The sequence below is a fragment of the Callithrix jacchus genome, chromosome 2 (assembly GCF_049354715.1).
Source record: "Callithrix jacchus isolate 240 chromosome 2, calJac240_pri, whole genome shotgun sequence".
NCBI classification, from domain to species: Eukaryota; Metazoa; Chordata; class Mammalia; order Primates; family Cebidae; genus Callithrix; species Callithrix jacchus.
The window spans coordinates 101388927-101411101 of record NC_133503.1 but is presented as its reverse complement, the minus strand read 5'-3'; the positions used below and the strand labels follow the sequence as shown (position 1 = coordinate 101411101).

Here is a 22175-nt window from a genome sequence, read left to right as displayed (position 1 = left end):
ATCTTAAACAGTTAGAAAACCAGACAAATTTATAAAACAATGGTTTTCAAATATATAAAACAATGGTTAGTATATTTAATGTATGCTACATTAGATAACAGGTACTACAGAATTGTAATCCATGAGAGAAGAATCCTATAATTATCCCAGTTTATTGATGAGAAGACCACAACAGAGGTAGGGCCTGGCATTCTCACTGATTTAAAAATGCATGAAGGCCAATAATGGTTAGAATTTATGGGGCAAAGTAAAGAAGAAAAGAGCTGCAAATAAAGAGGTCTGCACAGGACTTTCCTCAGATCTTTAGCTGAGTATTGATCTGAGTAAGCATGTTTGTAAGGAAACTACACAAGGCCAATGGGTGAACCAAGAGGAAGGAATAAGCATAGGAATCACCAGAATTCATGCATATCTAGGAGTAATTTCTGTTCACAATAGTCTAAATGGGAAGAAGACCTCCTCATACATGGGGCATTGATCAGAATTTCCAAAGGATATGATTTTAGTGGCAACCACAAATTAGCTCTAAACTGATGGCTATTCTGATCCAAACCAGACAAATCTTAAAAGCAAGCTTCAAAATTATCAAAGTCAATTCAAAGTGATTTAACGACATCCCAAAACAAAGCTCAACAAGAATTAATGAAAAACAGCAAAACACAACACTCACAACATGAAATTCAAAATGTCTGTTATCCAGTCAAAACTAGCAGGCATGCAAAAAGTGGGACAACATGATTGTCAGCTAAGAGAAAATCAATCACAAATATGTTAGAATCAACAGTCAAAAATATTAAAACATCTATTATAAATATACTTCATATGTTCAAGAAGGTAGAAGAAAACATTAACCGTAATGAGAAGAGAAATTAAAGATAGAAGAAAGACCTAGATGTTTATCTAGAGGTGATAATATAATACCTGAAATGAAAAATACATTGGAAGAAATTAACAGCAAATTAGATCACTGGACTTAAAGACATTGAATAGACACTATCCTCAGAGAGAAAAAAGACTGAAGAAAAAAGGAATATAGAAGCAATGACTTGTGGGACCATTATCAGGCAGTCTAATAAACATATATTGAAGTCACAGAAGGAAGGACAGGGCAAAATGAAAAAAAATTGAAGTAATATTTCCCCAAGTTTAATGAAAACGATAAATCCACAGATATAACAAGCTCAACAAACTTCAAGTGAAGAAACAGGGAACAAAACAAAAGCACTATAGTAGGCAGATTAATGGTCCCCCTAGATCTCCATGTCCTAATTCTTGGTGTCTGTGAATGTTACCTTATAATATGTTTGCAAATGGGATTAATTACAGATTTTGTCATGAGGCAATTAACCTGAATTATATGGGCAGGCCCAATGTAATCACAAGGGTTCTTATAAGAAGGAGACGAGAGAATCGAAGAAGATGTGGTAATGGAAGTGGAGGTCAGAGTGAGCAAGGAGTAAGCCATGAATCGAGGAATACAGGCAGCCTCTAGAAGCTGAAAAAGACAAGTTATGGAGTCTCCCCTAGAACCTCCAGAAGGAAGGTAGCCCTGCCAACACCTTGATTTTAATTGTTAAGGGCAGAGTTTTGGGCATCTCATATCTAGAACCATAAGATAAACTAAGTTCATACTAATTTGTTACCACAGCAATAGCAAATTAATACAAGCACCAAAGTACATTATAGTCAAACTGATTAAATGATAAAGAGAAATCTTAAAAGCAGCCAAACAGCTGGGAACATGGTGAAAACTTGTCTCAAAAATTACAAAAGTTTTGCCAGGCATGGTGGCATGTGCCTGTAGCCCCAGCTACTTGGAAGCAGAAGTGGGAAGATGGCTTGAGCCTGGGAGGTCGAGACTACAGTAAGCTTCCATTTTTAAACAGCTTGGAATGTCATCATTTTATGAGTAATAATAGCTCCTTTCTTTTTTTAAAATGATCCCCAGATAGAATCCAGGCTTTTTGAGTATACTGGTATTTCTGGCATGTCCCCAACCCCACCAACTAATCAGTTAGGTTTAGAACCCAGAAACAGGGTTAATAAATGGAAAAGGCAGTCAAATCCAGATCCTCCTAAGAGGATGTACTCATTTTTTTTTTAACTAATAGAATGTAATGGAAATGAAATTGAATAACTTCTGAAGCTAGGTAACAAAAAAAATAAAACCTACTAGTTTCTTGCTGGGTCTCTGAAAGCACTTACTCTTAGAATGCTTGCTCTGGTGAAAGTCAGCCATCAGGTTTAAAAAAAAAAAAAACGGAGGAATGATCCAAGATGGCAGATCGATAACAGCTGGGGATTGCAGCTCTCAGTCAAAGCACAGAGAACTAGAGGACGCCACACTTTCAGATAAATTCTGGTCGCTCACGGAGCAGAAGATCCCCAATGCAGGAACCACACGGGTTGCCAGCGCGACTCTTGTGGCCGGCGCAGTGGTTTCGCCAGCACCTCGGGGAGGCAGCTCTCGGAGCAGAGTAAACAGGGGCGGCTCCCCTTCTAACCGAGGTTTGGAGGACCCACACGGGTCCCCAGCACGACTCCTGAGACCGGCGCAGCGGCTGTGACGGCACCTCAGCGCGGCAGCTCTCGGCACAGAGTAAACAAGACTGGTTCCCCTTCTGACCAAGGTTTGGAGCCCTGGGAAGGCAAAGTCGCCCACTATGGACACAAGAAGGAAGCCAGACAGGAGAATCCTGGGCAGAAAAGCACCATCAGTTTTAACGCCGCTGTTCTGGCACTGGGAACTAACAACTTGGATGTCCACTCAAGAGACCTAATCTGAAAGTTGGTAATTTCAAAGACGACAGGAGGATAAATTTACAATGATGGGAAGAAACCATCATAAAAAGGCTGAGACTACTCAAAATCAGAACACCTCTCCCTCTAAAGATGATCACAGCTCCACATCAACAATGGAACAAGGCTTGATGGAGAACGAGCACATCCCAATGACAGAATCACTCTTCAGGGAATGGATAATAAGAAACTTCTGTGAGTTAAAAGAACATGTTGTAGCCCAACGTAAAGAAACTAGGAACTTTGAAAAAAGGTTTGATGAAATCAAGAAATATGGGACTATGTGAAAAGACCAAATTTACGTTTGATAGGTGTACCTGAATGCGACGGAGAGAATGAATCCAAAATGGAAAATACCCTTCAGGAAATTATTCAGGAAAATTTTCCTAAACTAGCAAAGCAGGTCAATATTCAACCCCAGGTAATACAGAGAACACCACAAAGCTATTCCTCAAGAAGAGCAACCCCAAGGCACATAATCGTTAGATTCACTAGGGCTGAAACGAAGGAGAAAATACTAAGGGCAGCCAGAGAGAAAGGTCAGGTTACCCACAAAGGCAAGCCTATCAGACTTACAGCAGATCTCTCAGCAGAAACTCTACAAGCCAGAAGAGAGTGGGGGCCAATATTCAACATCCTCAAAGAACAGAACCTTCAGCCCAGAATTTCATATCCAGCCAAACTAAGCTTCACAACTGAAGGAAAAATAAAATCTTTTATGAACAAGCAAGTACTCAGAGATTTTATTACCACCAGGCCTGCTTTACAAGAGCTTCTGAAAGAGGCATTACACACAGAACGAAACAACCAGTATTAGCCTTACTAAAAATATACCAAAAAGTAAAGAGCACCAACATAAAGAAGAATTTTCATCAACGAATGGATAAAACAGCCAGTTAACATCAAATGGCAGTAACCCTAAATCTAAATCAAATAAATCCCCCAATCAAAAGACACAGCCAAAACCCAACGGCATGTTACATCCAGACCTGTTTCACATGCAAGGATACACAAAGACTGAAAACAAAGGGATGGAGAAAGATTTACCAACCAAATGGAGAGCAAAAATAAATGAATAAATAAATTAAAAGCAGGAGTTGCAATTCTCGTAGCGAATAAAATAGATTTTAAAGCAACAAAGATATAGTGGTAAAAGGATTAATACAACAACAAGAGCTAACGATCCTAACGCCCAGATACATAGAGACATAGATTCAATAAGACAGAAAATTAACAAGGATATCAAGGACTTGAACTCAGATCTGGAACAAGTAAACTTAATAAATATTTATAGAGCTCTCCACTTCAAATACATAAAATATATTTTCTTGTCAGTACCACATCACACATACACATAGGTTTAAATGAAACATTGATTGGCCATTATTAATACCCATTTTTTTTTTCAGAATAAAGCAATATTTCTGTTCACCCTCCCTCTTTCTCTTCCTCTTTCTTTCTCTCCTTTACTCATTTCTTTTTCTTTCCTTCTCTCAAAAAAAGAAATCAACTTGTAAACCTCTAGATCCAGGTTGGCAATGTCTCTCTCATTGCTTGAATTCCTTCCTTCCCTTCCCTTCCCTCCCTCCCTCCCTCCCTCCCCCCTTCCTCCCTTCCTTCCTTCCATCAACCCTTCCTTCCTCCCTCCCTCCCTTCCTCCTTCCCTCCCTTCCTCCTTCCCTCCCTTCCTGCCTTCCTCCCTTCCTCCTTCCCTCCCTAAAAAAAAAAAAAAAAAAAAAACTACCAGAAGACTGCCATGTCATGAGGAAGCCCAAGCTAGCCACATGACAGGAGCATGGGGAAAAAGATTGATACCTGACCTGCCCCTAGATATTATAGTCATTCCCACTCCCAACTGAGGCAGAAGAAAATTACATCATATGGAAACTTGGATCTAGACCAAGAAATGAGCAGCACCAGAAATGGTGAATCAGTGCAGAAATAAAAAATAATTAGTTTTTCTTTTCTCATTAAAAAAATGTTTTTAAAGAGATCATTGCTTAAGTAAAAATAAAAGCAGGGTATTTATGTAGACACTATAACACTTGTAGAAGTATAACGGAAGAAGAAGAATTATAACAATATGACAACGACAGCACAAAGTAGGAGAGGAAGAAAATGGAAGTATACAGTAGCATAATTCTTAAAATATAAAGTGGTAAAATATTATTTAAAGGTATACAGTGATAACTTCAAGATGTATATTGTAAACTCTAGAGCAGGAGTTGGCAAACTACAGCCTACCAGCCAAAATTGCCCTGCCTAATGTTTTATAAATAGTTTTATTGGAACACAGCCAAATTCATTTGTTTTCATATTTGGAGGACCTACAGAGCTAAAATATTTACTATCTGGCCCTTTACAGAAAAACTTGCCACCACTGCCTTAGAACAACCACTAAAAAGATAAATGAAACAAGTATAAGTAGTAAGTCAAAAGCGGAGAAAAATGGAAACATTAAAAAAGCTCAGTTCATCCAAAGGAAAACAGAAGACGTAGAAACAAGTAACACTTAAGCTCCCTGCTACATCCCACACGATTGTGTGTCCACATGAGCCCTCTCTTCCCTTGTCTTCTGTTACTCAACCTTAATTTTCTTCTCCCCACCAGGCTGCTCTTTCTCAGTCTCCTTCCCAAATCCTTCCTCCCCTGACGCTCTTAAATGCTGACACTCTCTCCACCTAAGTTGCTTGCCTGTCACTTGCCGCACGTATCCCCCTCTCCAGATTAACAGAACATCTACAGTTCTAAATACTTCATCCTCTTTCATGCGTCTGAGTCTTGGCCCATGATACTCCCTCTATTTGGACCTCCTCACTCCTTCCATCCCCCAGTCCTTACCCCTGTTACTGCCCTGTGCCTTGCTGACTCTAGTTAACTCCAGGTCAAATTTAAGATTCAACTTAGACATGATCTCATTCACCATAAGCTTTGCCTCACTCCATCCCGCCCATGCCCAGGATTCTTTCTACTATTAAAGCACCTACTCCACTGAATTATAATCATTTGTTTACTTGTTTTTCTTCTCCATGAGACTCTAACAAGTTTGAGATCAGAAATAATGTCTTATTTGGCTTCTTTTTTTTGGTATCCTCAATATAGATTTATACCAAATGAATGCTTAATAAATATTTGTTAAGTAAGTAAATGAAAGCTTAAAAATACATACCTACTTACAAAATGAAGATACTATAAAATAGTAATAATAGGAACTAACATTTATTAAAGCATACTTTTATGCCTAACACTATCCAATGTGCTTTACATGCATTAATTTATTTAATATTTATAGCAACCCTATTAGCTAGCCAGGTATTATTATTCTTGTTAACTGGAAGGTTAAGCAAGTTTTTCAAAGTGGTAAAGAAATAATGAAGATTCAAACCTAGGTATTCTGATGCAGAGCCTAAGCTCTAGAATCTCAGTTGAAAGAAACCTTAGAGATTATGTATTCTAACCCCTTCTCTCCATAGATGAGGAAGCTGAGTTTTACAGAGCTGATGTGTCTTGACCCTTGAAAAGGACAACTGAACATTCAGAAGCACAAACTTTTTGTCTTATTTAATTTGTAAACTAAGTGTCTCCAACTATAAACACCTCCAAAATATGGCACTGTGTGATTATAATTGGATTACAGGGCAGCAGATACAGAAGGCTTTTTTCCAGCAGCTACTGGGATGTGCAGAACATAATAATGTATTGAAATCCTTGGAAGAGAGAAGGATGCTGCCAAAGGTAGAAGAAGGAGGTTAATTCAGAGAGAATGTCTGGGTTAAAACAAAACAACAGAAATATACTAAAAATGGAAACTGAAGAAAGATAATAGAGGGCAGAAATGCAAAAACATTGTTATCTATAAATAAGCAGTTGTAATTGACATATGAAAGTCATTGTGCTTGTGTTTCTGAAATGTAACACAATAAAAATGCAATATGCTGGACTTACTTTTCCATTAATGTAGATACAACCTGATAAGAAATTAAATTCTGCATTCCTACTCATTCCAGAACAGTTAGTTTTTATATGTTTAGCTTTGGAAACAAATAAGATAGACTCTGAAGTTGACTGTTTTTATCACCCCTAAGTAGACTTTAAAACTTTTACATCGAATTTGAAGAATGGTTATATTTTATTCTTTCTAGTGGAGTGTTCTTTTTTAAATCTCAAATATTTAGCTCTCTCTGTAAGCATATACGAAAGGCAAAATAATTCTATGTAATAATTCTGATGGTGAGACTGGTGATATCAGTTGCAAAGGGCAGGTAGAATATATTCTACATTCCCAGTGTTCTACATAAACAGACAAACATGAATTGCTTCTTCTCAAGCTCACGTGGAAAAAAAAAAGTTGCTGCTGAAACCCAGGAAATCAATGCAGACAAAGAAGACAGGTAGAGAATTTCTCAAGAATAACCTGATAATCATGGGGTACAAAGTCTGGCAGTTTTAGATTAAGTTTTTGCTTAACGAACTTTGAGTTAAAAAAAGGAAAAATTTTGCAAATTCGCAAGGGATCATCCACCTAGATGGGTTCAAATACTGAAGGTTGAATTAGAGCTGTGGCTTTGACTTTGATTATGATGGAAATGGATATAGTCTTCTATTATTCATTCTCAATATATTATTCAGTCTAATTACCCTTTGAGGCACTTTTCTAGATTAAAGAAAATATCCATGGTGATAACTGTCTGTTAAATAAAAATTACATCCTAAAGCACATTAAGATCTTTTGCTCACATTTATAAGAAGGTTAAAATTCCTATAGCACGAATATATATTTCCCCTCAGTGAGTGTAGTTTTCAACTTTCCAAACTCTGGTCTTTTTAGTCCTTTAAAACTCACCTCTAGATTAAATATCCTTAAGGAGATAAATTGTGGGTATTTTCTTTTTATGAGGCAATAACTATAATCTCTACTAAATAAACAGTGGCTGTGATATTTATAGGAAATAAACTGAAAGCTAAAAAGCTAAGGGGTTTTTAGCCTAGGATATAATTTTAGTAGAGTATTTCCAGGAGAACACCCTCAGATTAACTCAGTTTTACTGAACTGGCATCTCTCGATACCTTTCCATTTTCTTCAAGATCCTCTTTACAAACTCTCCATGTATCTGGAAGATGGTTCTAAAAATTCTGTGACAAGTTTCTCATTTTCTCCATGAAGAATGTTTAAAAAAAAAAAATCAATCCTAATTCTCTGCTGAACTTAATAACTATGAAGTCAAAACACAACATTCAGAAATTGAAGTGAAGTAGGCCGGGCATGATGGCTCACATCTGTAATCCCAGCACTTTGGGAGGTCAAGGCGGGTGGATCACCTGAGGTCAGGAGTTCAAGACCAGCCTGGCCAACATGGTGAAATGCCATCTTTACTAAAAATACAAAAATTAGCCAGGCGTGGTGGCAGGTGCCTGTAGTCCCAGCTGCTCAGGAGGCTGAGACAAGAGAATCACTCGAACCTGGGAGGCAAAGGTTGCAGTGAGCTGAGATCACCCTACTACACTCCAGCCTGGGCAAGAGAGCAAGACACAGTCTCAAAAAAAAAAAAAAGAGTCTTGGTCCTTCTCCTCCTTCACTACAAGCAGTGCGTGGAAAACACGTATTAGAATCCATGACTTAGAATCAATTAGAAGCTATAGTCACATGATAAGAACACAAATAAACAATTTTAAAACAGCCCTAAACTTTGTCCTTTGGGGAAATTGTGGTTTGGCTGTTTACTACTTTAGTTTATTTCAGTTCTGAAATCCAGTTTACCTATATAAATAAAATAGAGTCTTTGCTTTTTTATTGCTGTATCACGAAAATAGGGCTGAATGGATTGTAGAATATGTTTGGGAAAGTCTGATGCATAAAAAAAAAGATTAGTCATAAGGATGCACACACAATTCATTTTGAAAAGTCATTGGGGTGGCACTTCAAAGAGACAGGGGAGTATCCTATCTTCTAGAACAGCTACAAGCTTTCAGTTTTGCAGGGGCAGCGCAATGACAGGCACACACATAGCTGTGTGTCTCCAGCATGAGGAACAGCAGCAATTATTTTTGTGACCACGGCTGGTGATTCTCCAGAGAAATGCTGGGGTGGCCCAGCTAACATTGCGAATTTTTTTTTCAGGCTTAATTCAGCTTTTTTTTCTTGTATAAAAACTCTATGTTATAGCCACCGAAGGAGCCTGGGTCCTCTGCATGGAGACTCTGGTGTGGGTCTTGAGGAGGTGGTCAGTGAATTCCTGATAGGGAGACTTGATGAATACAGTCTCCTTCCAGAGGTCGGGGGTCAGATTGCTGTAGGTCTTAGAGATGGCATCAAAGGTGGCCTTGGCGAAGTTACCCAGGGTGGCAGTGCAGCCTCTGGCTGAGGTGTAGCAGTCATGATACCAGCCATCATGAGCAGCTTCTTGGGCACAGGCACCAAGAGCTGCCAGTGCCCCTGGGCACAGGGATGAGGCCCACCAGCACAGGGCCGCAGCGCCTGTCACCTTGCAAGGGACAGTATGGTATGTGCTGATCTTGTTCCCCCAGTAGCCTCAGTGCACGGGAACAATGGAGGGCTTGGCCAGGATGATGGTCCCGCGGATGGCAGTGGCCAACTCCTTGGAGCACTTCACAGCCAGACCTATGTGGCCATTATAGTCCCCGATGACAAATCCCTTGAACCTGGTGCGCTGGCCAGCGCGGGTCTGCTTCTGGACTGATATACTGTTCAAAACCTCTTCCTTGAGAGAGGCCCCCCCAGGAAAAAGTCAATGATCGCAGTCTCCTTGATGGGCAGGGAGAAGAGATATATCTCCTCCAGGGACATATCTTCATGACCTTGACCAGGCGGCCCAGCTTGGTGACAGGCATCCACTCCTTATCCTCAGCCTTGCCTCCATGAGCTCTGTGGCCTCTGCCCAGGCCTGGCCCCTTCCACGGCTGCAAGTCGGGCCCCAGATGACACTGCTGAAACCTCCGCGGAAGGCACGGCGGTTCCCCATCCCGGGGCCCCCTCCCCTGCCCCCACTGCATCTGCGTCATCAGCCATTTGGTATTTTCTCGGAGAAGCAGCATTTTTTAAAATATATGAATCTTTTATCAATTCTGTCATGTTCTTAGAATTGGATAACATTTTAGGTGGTTTTTTTTTTTTTGTAGTATTACAAGCATTCCTTAAATTGAGAATTTAAAGGATGAAAACTACTTTATGATACAATTTCACTGAAGCAGAAATCTATTTACGAAATTAACTGTTCAAACACAACAAGGGAAGTTCCTGGTTATTAATTGTTTTAATTAATTTGTATCTTGTTATCTGTCAATGTCCCACCCATATCCATGGGCCCAACCCATGGGGCAATTGTAACTTCTTGTGCACACCAAGGGCTTCCTGAAGTACCTGTCCCTCCTGCTCAGCCCATGTATGCTACAGGTCAGAAGTGCCAGGGAACATTTCTGTAAATTTTTGTTGTTGTTGCTGTTGTTTTTTACTTTAAGTTCTGGGATACATGTGCAGAACGTGCAGGTTTGTTATACAGGTATACCTGTACCATAGTAGTTTGCTGCACCTATTGACCCATCATTTAGGTTTCCTCCTGTAACTGGGCAGGGCACAGGTGCTCAGCTCTCTGCCATGCTCGCCAAAGACGTAACGGGCAGTGGGACAGGAGTAGAGCTGTGGTGGCGTCCCAAAGAGCTTCCAGTTCTTTGATCTGATTTTTTCCCACTTGTGCCCAGGCCTTGGCCTCTCTTGCCCCAGGAATGGGGGAAAGGGCCCCCGAGGCAATGTGAGCTTACCGTTTGAATAAATTTTGTGGACCCAAAGGGCTTTGCAAGGAGCGATTTATTGGTGTGGGGGGGGTGGGGAGAGAGAGAGGGAGAGAGGGAGAGAGGGAGGGAGGGAGGGAGGGAGGGAGGGAGGGAGAGAGAGAGAGAGAGAGAGAGAGAGAGAGAGAGAGAGAGAGAGAGCTCCCATGCTATCGTGGAAGGGGATCTAAGGGAGGAATGCCTATGGGTAAGGAGCAGTGGGTTTTTAACCTTGGACTTATTCCCGCCCCATTCATGTTCTCCTCCAATGAGAGGAGTTCTTTCAAAGTTCCCCTGGACTGATTGATCTTTGACTCTGATACCGGATTGGCTGCTAGGTCGGGAACAGAGGCCCTTCCTCCCAGAGTTTTCCAGGGCTTTTTGAACAAGCAAGCACGCCTGGAATTTCTAGCTAGCTGTGCAGATGAACAACTTTACATTCCCAGATGGGGGTGTGGGTGGAGGCATGGCACTGGGAAGCTCTTGCCTTTAAAACTAGGCCCCTTGTGGACTCGGTTTTTCTTAATTCAGCCCCACACTCCCCTCGGCCCCACATCCGTCAACAGGCCCAGGTGTGTGTTTTTCCCCCACTCCGTGTCCATGTGTTCTTATTGCTCACCTCCCACTTATGAGTGAGAACATGTGATGTTTGGTTTTCTGTTCCTGTGTTAGTTTGCTGAGGATGGTAGCTTCCAGCTTCATCCATGTCTCTGCAAAGAAAGTGATCTCACTCCTTTTTGTGGCTGCATAGTATTCCATTGTATATGGACATTTGAGTTGGTTTCATGTGTTTGCCATTGTAAACAATACTGCAGTAAGCATATATATGCATGTGTCTTTATAGTAGAATGACATATATTCCTTTGGGCATATAACTAATAATGGGATTGCTGGGTCAGATAGTATTTCTGGTTCTAGATCCTTGAGGAATTGCCACACTCTCTTCCACAGTGGTTGAACTGATTTACACTCCCACCAACAGAGTAAAAGCGTGGAATGAACATCTTTAGGAACAACGGTCACCCAGTAAGGATGAATATTGGTGGATTAAAATGCCAGATTCCTTGCTCTTGGTAGGTCAGTTCTGAGCCATGTTCTGCAGTCTCTTGGAGCATTTCCAGGGCCCTGAGCTTACATAGTGATGTATTGGTTAACACTCCTTTTGTCAGCTGACCTCCCTTCTCTGCCTATCTCCTCACACCCTCACTGGGTTTCTTAGAATAACCTCTCAGATTAGTTTACATACATTTAAAATGTTGTCTCAAGTATGCTTTGGGGAAAATCCAAACCAAGATAAATTTGAGCCATTGACAATTCTTACCTTGGTAGCACTTTTTAAATCTTTTTTTTACATCCATTTTGGTAGTGAAAATCACAAGCTCTTACATCAAGCAGGCCTAGATTTAAATCCTGGCTTCTCCTGGAATTAGCTGTGTAATTTAGGGCAAGTGATTTAACCTCTCTGAGCTTCAGTCTTCTGCATTGGTAAAGTGGGGCTAATTGGTAGCACCTATTTTACATTGTTGTGTCTTGTATCCATTAAATTAGATAATACACTTAGTTCAGTGGCTAATACATATAAGAAGTACTCAATAAATGTTAGCTGTGATTATCTTGGTTTAATAACATTTTATTTTGTTCTAAAAGATGTGTAGTAGGTCTAAGTTCATCTAAATTAGTTAGGTTTCAGATGCGCTCATAGGGAGGGTAAGTGGCCACTCACTGAGAATGACGTGGGAAGAAAGAGCTGGAAGAATCTTCCTTGCTGGCAGCCTACTTACCTCCATCCTGTCATTCACTATCTGGAGGGTGAGAAAGACAGTAGACGTTCTTGTCATCATTACCTCCCCTTAGGCACAGTGTAAGCCACACTGTTTCCATGACACCATCTCTCTTCCTTTCTCCTCTCAATGATAGATGGCATTTTCTCTCCACACTATGCATTTTCACACTTAACCATATGTCAGATCTTTATGATGATTAATTTTATGTGTCAACTTGGCTAGGCTACAGTGCCCATATATTTGGTCAAATATTATTAAAGATGCTTCTGTGAAAGTATTGTTAAATGAAATTAACGTGTAAATTGGCAGACTTTCAGTAAAGCAGATTATCCTCCATAATGTGGGTCAGTCTCGTCTAATCAGTTGAAAACCTTAAGAGAAAAACGACTGACCTCCCTTAAAGGAGAGGGAATTTGACCCGCAGAATGTCTTCTGACTCCAACTGCCATTCCTCTGCGTGTCCAGTCTGCCAGTCTACCCTCCAGATTTTGGGCTTGCCAGGCTTCAAAACTCCACAATCATGTAAGCCAATTATTTAAAATCAATCTCTCTCTCTATCTCTCCTTCTCTGTCTATCTATACATACACACACACACACACACACACACATATTCGAGGGTTCCATTTCTCGGGTCAGCCCTGACTAATACATTCTTCATACATTTTTATGCATATTCAAAACTACTGTTTTAGGAATTTTTAGATACTGTTCTGTCTTGTACTCTAATTGTAATTTCAGTTTTTGATATGTATTTAACTATTTTTTCTGAAGTGATTGTAAGGTGTAAGGGAGACTGTAACTTGTATTATTTTCTTAGTATAGTAGAAATTATATGTAGATGGCATTGAAGAACATATTTGCTAGTGTTTCATATTATTCATTAAAAATTAATCTTAATTTAATAAAACAAATATTCTAGATAATATTACACAGTAGTACAGAACTTATTTTTTCTTCAGATCTCTTGTTGTAAGTAAACATCTCAGGGTTAGGAAGGCAAATTATGCTAGCAGTTTAAAACTTCATTGTTTATTACTAGGCATATGCAGCCTATAAATATTTACTGAACAAAAAATAAATTAAATAAATTTAAAATCGCAACCTGAGCCAGGCATAGTGGCTCACACGCGTAATCCCAGCATTTGGGAGACTAAGATGAGAGGATCACTTGAGCCTAGGATTGTGATACCCCATCTGCACCAAAAATAAAAAATAAAAAACTTAGCTATATGTGGTGGCATGCATCTGTGGTCCCAGCTAGATGGGAGGCTAAGGCAGGAGGATCGCTTGAATCCAGGAGGTTGAGGCTGCAGTGAACTATGTTCCTGCCACTGCACTCCAATCTAGATGACAGAGCAAGACCTTGTTTCAAAAAAAAAAAAAAAGAAATGGCAATCACAACCTTAGTTGTCTAGAATGATAGAGGAGACTTACAGAACCCTAACACAGGGAGGGCTCTTTTCAGTGCTCTGTTCTCATCACTGCAGGGTATGAATGGGACACTCAAGCCTAAAAGGACACTAGGGCCTAAAAGGCAATGCAGCAATGCTTGAATTAAAACTGAGGCTTCAGTGTCCTTTTTTTGTCTGATTTTTTTTGAGACAGTTTATTGCTCTGTCGCCCAGGCTATAGTGTAGTGGTGCAATCTCAGCTCGTTGCAGCCTCTGCCACCCAGGTTCAAGCTATTTTCCTGCCTCAGCCTCCAAGTAACAGGGGTTACAGTTGTGTGCCACCATGCCCAGATAATTTTTTGTATTTTTAATAAAGAAACGGTTTCACATTGGCCAGGCTGGTCTTGAGCTCCTGACCTCAGGTGATCTGCCTGTCTCAGCCTCCCAAAATGCTGGGAAAACAAGTGTGAGCCACTGCTCTTGGCCTTCAGTGTTTTTTGTTTTTTTTTTTTAATTCCCTATCATTAAGCAATTCAATGTTTTTTATATCTCAGCATAGCACTTTCCCATAAAGCAGGTGACACTCAAGGACCTGCCAGAGGCAGCATAGGGTCCCTGATCTTGTCCATAGTGGAGACCTTAGACAGTTCTTTCAGCTGCAGCCACCACTGCCACTAGACACTGCACTCAACACCCTCAAATGCCTGCCCCAAGGTTGCTGAAAATCCTAGCCCTCTGGATTCTTGGTGTCAAACAGCTAATTTAGGCTAAAAACAAAACAAATTTATTGTAAGATTATTGGACCTGAGCTGGTAGGACTACTGAAATGAGGCTGAAAAATGGATGGGAACCAGTAGGGTCAAGCTAAGGTCACAATCACATCACAGTACAGTATTCTTAGGATGCAACCACTAGACACTCACTGCCACCCTGCGGGACTCCACAATCCTGAGTACTGGCCATGACCAGCCTTAGCCATCCTCTGAACCTCACCACACATAGGGACATCCAATTCACCAAAATTGGGTCGTATTCAGTGTACCTTCAACCCACTCAAATGCACTGGCTGCTGGAAAAGGGAATTTTTGTCTTCAGTTTTAATCGAGGGATGCAGGGCTGGGCTTTTGTTTTATTTATTTATTTTTGTAGACAGAGTCTCTCTGTTGCCCAGGCTGGAGTGCAGTGGTGCAATCTCGACTCACTGCAACCTCTGCCTCCCAAGTTCAAGCAATTATCTGCCTCAGCCTCCTGAGTAGCTGGGATTACAGGTGCCCACCACCAAAATTAGCCTGGCTAATTGTATTTTTAGTAGAGAGGGGGTTTCACCATCTTGGCCAGGCTGGTCTAGAACTCCTAACCTTGTGAGCCTCCCAAAGCGCTGAGATTACAGGTGTAAACCACAGCACCTAGTCCATTTTTAAAAAAATCATTTTAATGGGAACTTTTTGAAAAAAAGTTATTGTCTTTAGTAGAAATTAGAACTAGGATTAAAGGCACTTGTAATTTTCATGGAGTTGAAGATTGAACTGAGTATGTCATGATAGATTGTGAAAGTTACTCTAATTGTTTTAAAACCTTAATATATTCATATCATTACAAGTATGATAGGAACAAATTACATAAAAATTTTATTTAAAAATTACAGTGTAAGAGTTTTTAAATTTCACAAGAACATTACAAAGATACTATTCTGTCTTGTACTGTAATTATTTAAATTTTTGATATGTATTTATCTATTCTTAGTAATATGATTGTAAATTCCTTTAGAGCATAAGGGAGACTGTAACTTGTATTATTTTCTTAGTCCCCACAGACCTACAGTGTTCTGTGAATAGCAGCCAGTTAATGAATGAATGGCTGGCTGGTTGGCTGACTAAATGAAAATATACATGCACTATGCATTGCTTTTCCAGTAGAAGATTTATTCTAATCTGCAGTTATTCTCCTGCTTGTTATCATATTGAGAACACATTGGCATATGAGGTAGAGTTTGTGGCTATAGAACATGTGGGTTTTCCTAAGATTGGGATTCCATCTTTTTTGACTACACCAAATACCAGCGTTCCCTCACCTCAGACAGATTCATGTTTCAGGAATTATTGCTTAGTCCTAAAAGAAAGAACAAATCTGCACTCTAGGAGAATGGCAAGGACAGCCTCTGGAGATAGATGATTGAGATTCAAAGGCTCCTGCAAAACCAAGCCCTGTGACCTTGAGCGGTTCATCACCTCTCTAAGGATTGCTTTTCTTATTTGTGTGTGGGGATCACGATGGTGCCTGTTCCTCAGAGAGGCATCCTGAGGATTAAATGAAGGAACGAATCTTGGCCTCTGGCAAGCACTCCAAGAACGCTAATTATTATTACTCCTCCTTTGGGTGGTGCAGGGGTTGGGAATGCTGCACTACTGAGCTCGTAGTTGCTGTCCCTGGTGGCCCAGTTACTTTTGCTCTGAACTGTGGGCCACACCCCTTCTTGTTCTGTCCCCAGTGCAGGCCTGGTAAACACAATGAAGCCACAGTGGGGCAGAGATTTTGGTGAAAGGCAAAAAGCTACAAACCTGGCATTCATTTAGGTTTTAAAATAGAGGAATAAAGGTATTTCTAAAACATTTCTGTATATCATAGCGATAGAGCAAACAGGAATGTGGGCACTTTTCTGTATGATTTTAAACATTACACAAACATTTTAAAAATTTTTTTTTTTTTTTTTTTTTTTTTTTTTGAGACGGAGTCTTGCTCTGTCACCAGGCTGGAGTGCAGTGGCGCAATCTCGGCTCACCACACCCTCCACCTCCTGGGTTCAAGCGATTCTTCCACCTCAGCCTCCCAAGTAGCTGGGACCAGAGGCACTTGCCGCCACGCCTGGCTAATTTTTTTGTATTTTTAGTAGAGACGGGGTTTCACCGTGTTGGCCAGGATGATCTTGATATCTTGACTTCGTGATCCTCCCGCCTCAGCCTCCCAAAGTGCTGGGATTACAGGCGTGAGCCATCGCGCCCAGCCAACATTTAAAAAATTTTAAATATATCCTTGATGGCATAATTGAGCTACTAATGCTATTTTGTGTTTCAGCTAGTGTGACGTGAGTTTTTGTTTATTATTTATTATGTAAAGTTGTCTACAACTAACTTATAATGCCACCAGTTTTACTTCATTAGTTTGTTACTTAATATGTAAAGATGTCTACGAAGAATAATATCATGAATTTCACTTAGAATGTATTGTATTATGACAGATGCTCAAAGCTGTATTTAGACTGATATTTATTGGCACATTGTTTATTATAGCAAAGTTGTATAATAGGTCTACATACATATCACACACCCCCACTCCCACAGTTGGGGGCCAGTTAAGTCATTTATAGCACATTGGTACTGTGGGGCACTATGCTGTTTATGGTGAATTAGCCCTGAGGACATATTTCTACCCCTTTCTATGTTCCTGCCCAGAGGAAGAAACAGTTTTCTCAAATTCTCTTGCAGCTAGAGTTCTCGGTGAGAATTTGATGGCACCAATGGGAAACGTGTGTGATGTCTGAAAGTTGGAAGTAAATGGAGGCCTCCTTTATATGAGCTGCCAGCTCATGAGTGTTTGCAGCTGGAGTCAGCATTCCAGTGTCTAGTTATCAGCTTTGTCATAACCTGGAGGCATCCACCCAGATGTAGCAGTCAGTGTCTAGTCACCAGCTTCAGGGGAACTGGGGCAGTTGTGGGGCTCAAGCAGTGGAAGCAGCAGCAATTTGCTGACCTGTGTATCGCAGTGCTGATCCCTTGAGATCAGTATCCAGTAGCAGACAGACCCCTGTCTTCTGCCTCGTGAACCCATCCAGCAATTTTGTGAGTACTCAATTTCCTGTTTTAAATCCCTTCTATCTGAAATACCTAGAGTAATTTCTGTTTCCTGTACTAAATCCTGATGGATACTAATACTATGTGGATATCAAGAATTAAGATTTATGGGCCGGGCGCAGTGGCTCGCGCCTATAATCCCAGCACTTTGGGAGGCTGAGGCGGGTGGATCACGAGGTCGAGAGATCGAAACCATCCTGGTCAACAAGATGAAACCCCGTCTCTACTAAAAATACAAAAAATTAGCTGGGCGTGGTGGCACATGCCTGTAATCCCAGCTACTCAGGAGGCTGAGGCAGGAGAATTGCCTGAACCCAGGAGGCGGAGGTTGCAGTGAGCCGAGATCGCGCCATTGCACTCCAGCCCGGGTAACAAGAATGAAACTCCGTCTCAAAAAAAAAAAAAAAAAAATTATATGGACTATGGAACAGTATACTATTTATACCATTACAGTCCAAATAAAAATAGAGAATAGTATATAAAGTATACTTTCATTTGTATAAGAATAAAGCATTTATAATCATGTACATACACACATATGCTATTTATACACAGAAAAAATCAAGAAGGTTATATAAGGAAATGAAATAAGTAATTGCTTCTGGGAAAACAAATGGGATCTGGAATGGGAGAGAGATTTACATTTTTTTAATGTACAATTTAAACTGTTGTGATTTTTTTTAACCACGTTTACAAAACACATTTTTTCGATTAAATTTTTTTAATTATGAGAAAATGACAGGTCTCTAACAATTTGAAAACAGAAAGAAAAAATATCCACCAACCGATCAATCTAACAAATATCATTTGTGCTTTTATATATTCCCTCTAAATCTTGTTTGGTTTTTTTTTTACAGTGAGATAGCTACACGTACAACTTTATAATCTGCTTTTCTTCCTGCTTACTATATATAACTAACATTTAGGAAGTACTTACCATGTTTTAAGTGATAAAGTATTTCTTTGAATCTTATTTCATTGAAACTGAGATGTTATTGATTGTAAGATGCACCATTTCCCTACGTATCATTAAGAAATCACTTTTTTTGAAAAAGTGCTCACTAAACTATAATACAAACAGCACATACTTTTTTCTCCAGTTGAACCACATGTTGTTGAAAGCTAAGCAACTTCTATCTAAAGTAAACAGGAAACTTCTGACATATTGGTGCTTGACATCTTAATAATGGTTCTGCACAGGGCATGAATTGATCATACCAGCCTCTCATTACTTTGAAATCTCTCTCCTCTGTTCTGAGGACTATACAGTTTCTTTGCATTGGCTGGTATATGATAGGCTTACAATTCAGTCACAAAATGTAACGCAGCTTCCTCTTTGGGGTGTTTTGCTTGAATAAGTGGAATTGCAGTCTTTTCTTCAGGGACAAATACTTGCTTTACTAAATATCAAATTTAAGCCCTCCTGCTTTACTTTGGTGCCATTGTCCATACACAACAATGTTTGTTTCCGTGGTGAATCAATGTAATGTTGAAGGTATTTTAAATGGTAATAAATTCAAATTGTATAGCACTACAATGTACACAATTCAATTGATGTAGCAACCACAAGAAAAGCAACAGCCAAGTTTACATGTATAAGCAACGACCATCAACTGTAAGTCATGGCCCAATATCAGAGATATTAAAGGGTGAAAAAAAGATTCTCTTAAGAATAGATAAAATATAGCATTATTCACTAAATCCTCAAATAATCTTTAAGTCAATTTTATTATTTCTCACATGAGAAAACTGAGAAACAAAGAGATCATCAAGATACATAGTTATCAAGAAGCAGGTCTTTTTAAAAATAGTTCATCTGGTTCCAGCACCCACAGTCTTAACCTTTAAACTATATTGTCTCCTTGTTGTTCTAAGACTTTTCCTTACATAATAGAGTCATTTTAGCAAATCTGGAAAATACAGAAATTATAAATCAGCAAATAACAAGGTTCCTTATACAACCCACAACCTAGCATAGTATGCCTGAAACGTACTTGACGCTCGATTAATGGTTGTTGAATAAATAGCCTGACTAGCGAGGCAGCCTTTTCCATTAAGGGGCAGCATCACTGTTTAGGAAGTTCTTCACAAATGGAACCTAAGGCCGTTATTTTAAAGTATTTGCCTTACTCTTGTAGTCTTTTCGCATTCTCCATTGTGTGATATTGATTCATTAGATAGAAAAGGGAAGCATATTAAACTTATAATTAACCTTTCCTTTTGACATGTAACTAGCTAGAATTTATGAGATGCTAAAGGCTGCAATGTCTGAGAAAGGGAGCATAAATATATAAATAGGAGTATTTTTATTTTACTGAGCTTGGAATAATAGTCATTTATTTTCATTGAGACATTGTATATCTGATATATTTTTATTTTAGATTGGCTAATGATCTTTAAAACAACTTACACATATTATTCTGTCCAGTCCTGGACTAGAGATCTAATTTTAACTTTTCTCTATCAAAATTGAAAATTATGTCAGGTCAAATAAATGTAAAATATTATTAAGTATGAATTCACTTTTCTTCATCTCCATTTTGTTATGATAATTTTATTATTGTGATACTATTATAATTCAAAACTATATTATCAATAGAGTAATATTTAGAGAACTAGATGAATAGTAAAGAAAAATGTATTTGAATTTGTATTAAACTAGACCTTAAAACTGTTTCCACTAAGTTTTACAATACTTTGCAAGCAAATTTCACCAACTAACACTTTCTTTTCCATAAGATGGAATTAATTTTGAATTTCTCTTTTACGTAGACATAAATATCTTTTCACCCACATTTAGCAGGCTACCTTCAAGAGAAAAAAGGGCTTGTAGTAAAGAAACATTAGAAAGTATCTAATGTTTTACTTATTTGGAAATCCATCTAGTTGTCATGCCAAATGAAATATGAGAGATTCTAAGCCCTGGAAAACTTTCTCTTAAACTTAAAAATAGCTCATATTCTCTGTGTTACTAAGCACATAAGACATCTAACTTCACCCTGAACTGTCTTTTACCTTATCGTTTTGGGCTTCTAAATCTTGTAAAAACCTCTCTAACATCACTTAGATCAGATATTTTCTTCATGTACTATGCTTTATCACGCCATTCAATTATGGAGACTAAAATGAGCAGCCAGAGTTCTTGTTCAAAGCATCATTCTCTTTAAGCCATGCTATGGTAAATCACTCTTCTTTTTTTTAATCTCTTTAATTCACTTTCCAAAGTTTAAACCAGAAATAGGAGATTTTTGCCCTATACTTAGCAGTCTTTCACGGATTCCCACTTATTTCAATTCTCAAATTAGAAGGGTTGACCTGTAATTGTCATTATTATTACCATTATTAGTCTTTCATAAGTACAATTTATATCCTGCTGATTCCTTTCCTCTCATGTTAGTTGGATAGATGTGATCTTTTGCGAGTAGAATTTTATTATAGTCTTCACGGTTCTTATTTACCATATTTACTTTTCCCAATAATTTGAATAACACTTCTTGTGTACCAAAATTTAATAATTGTTGTTAAACTGTTATTATTGTGACTTTATACAGTAAAGACATTTTTAAGAAGCATGTTAAAAACATAAAGTATGTGAGTTGAAGGAAGGAAAAATGCTGTACCTCGTAAATATGTGCACCAACTACATACCCACAAAACTCAAAAATTAAAAAAAATTAAATACTATATAAACAAGAAAGATATATGAAAAGAAATAAGCAAAGTTTAGTTAGCTGAACTGTGTTCTCTTCTTTAGGACATCTCATACCTTTCTTATGAGCCCTGCCGTGACCTAAATTCTTCTTGGTCTTTGTTCATCTGAAATGGGGAGGAAAAAAATGTTACGTGTTCCATTACCTTCTCACCATGAATCTGGGCACTAGTTTTTATTCTACATTTTGACTACTATCCTCAGAGAATTTCTCTGTTTCCTGTGATAGCAATGATTACTCTCTTTTGAGAGTTGTGATCCAAGGTTAAAGCTGATTATTCCCCCAAACTTCTTCAGTGGTTTTTGTTAAATGGCACCTGTCTGTGCTTAAATATTAGGTAGGAGAGCTATTAGGAAGGAAAGCCAGAAGGATGGCAGACATAAATATCTTTTTCTGTGTTGCTGGGACAAGGTGACCTGGAAGACAGTCACTGTATTAATGTTAATGAGTATAAACAAGCCCTGCAGCAAGACTCAAATAGTAGAGTCCAAATCATAATGTTTAGTTCAAAGCATACCAGGCTCTGTGGTTGGAATACAGAGATGAATGAGATGCTCTGTCCCCAAGAAGCTCATTGTCTAGCTTCTTTTTCCCTATGAGAATAAGAAACCCTGTAAAACTGGGGCATCGCTATTAGAATAAAGTAGAGTACTCCTCAGGAAGGGTCAGTAAGCTTTCTCGGGGTGAGAAAAGTTAGACTTTGTGTGGCATAGAATTTGTAGAAAAAAATGAGATGAATAGAAAATCATACTGTTTAGTCCCAACCTTTTATTATTAGACTTATCAAATAACTGGTATGCCACTGCCGTCTTTATTTCCGTGCCACTTAATTATTTAATCTCTTACGATCATCCAGC

General features: G+C 39.1%; 1 pseudogene; it reads right to left on the bottom strand.

The window, feature by feature from the left end:
- Positions 1-8951: 8951 nt before the first annotated feature.
- Positions 8952-9826, bottom strand: LOC144581572 (small ribosomal subunit protein uS5 pseudogene; annotated as a pseudogene).
- Between the last annotated feature and the right edge of the window lie 12349 nt (positions 9827-22175).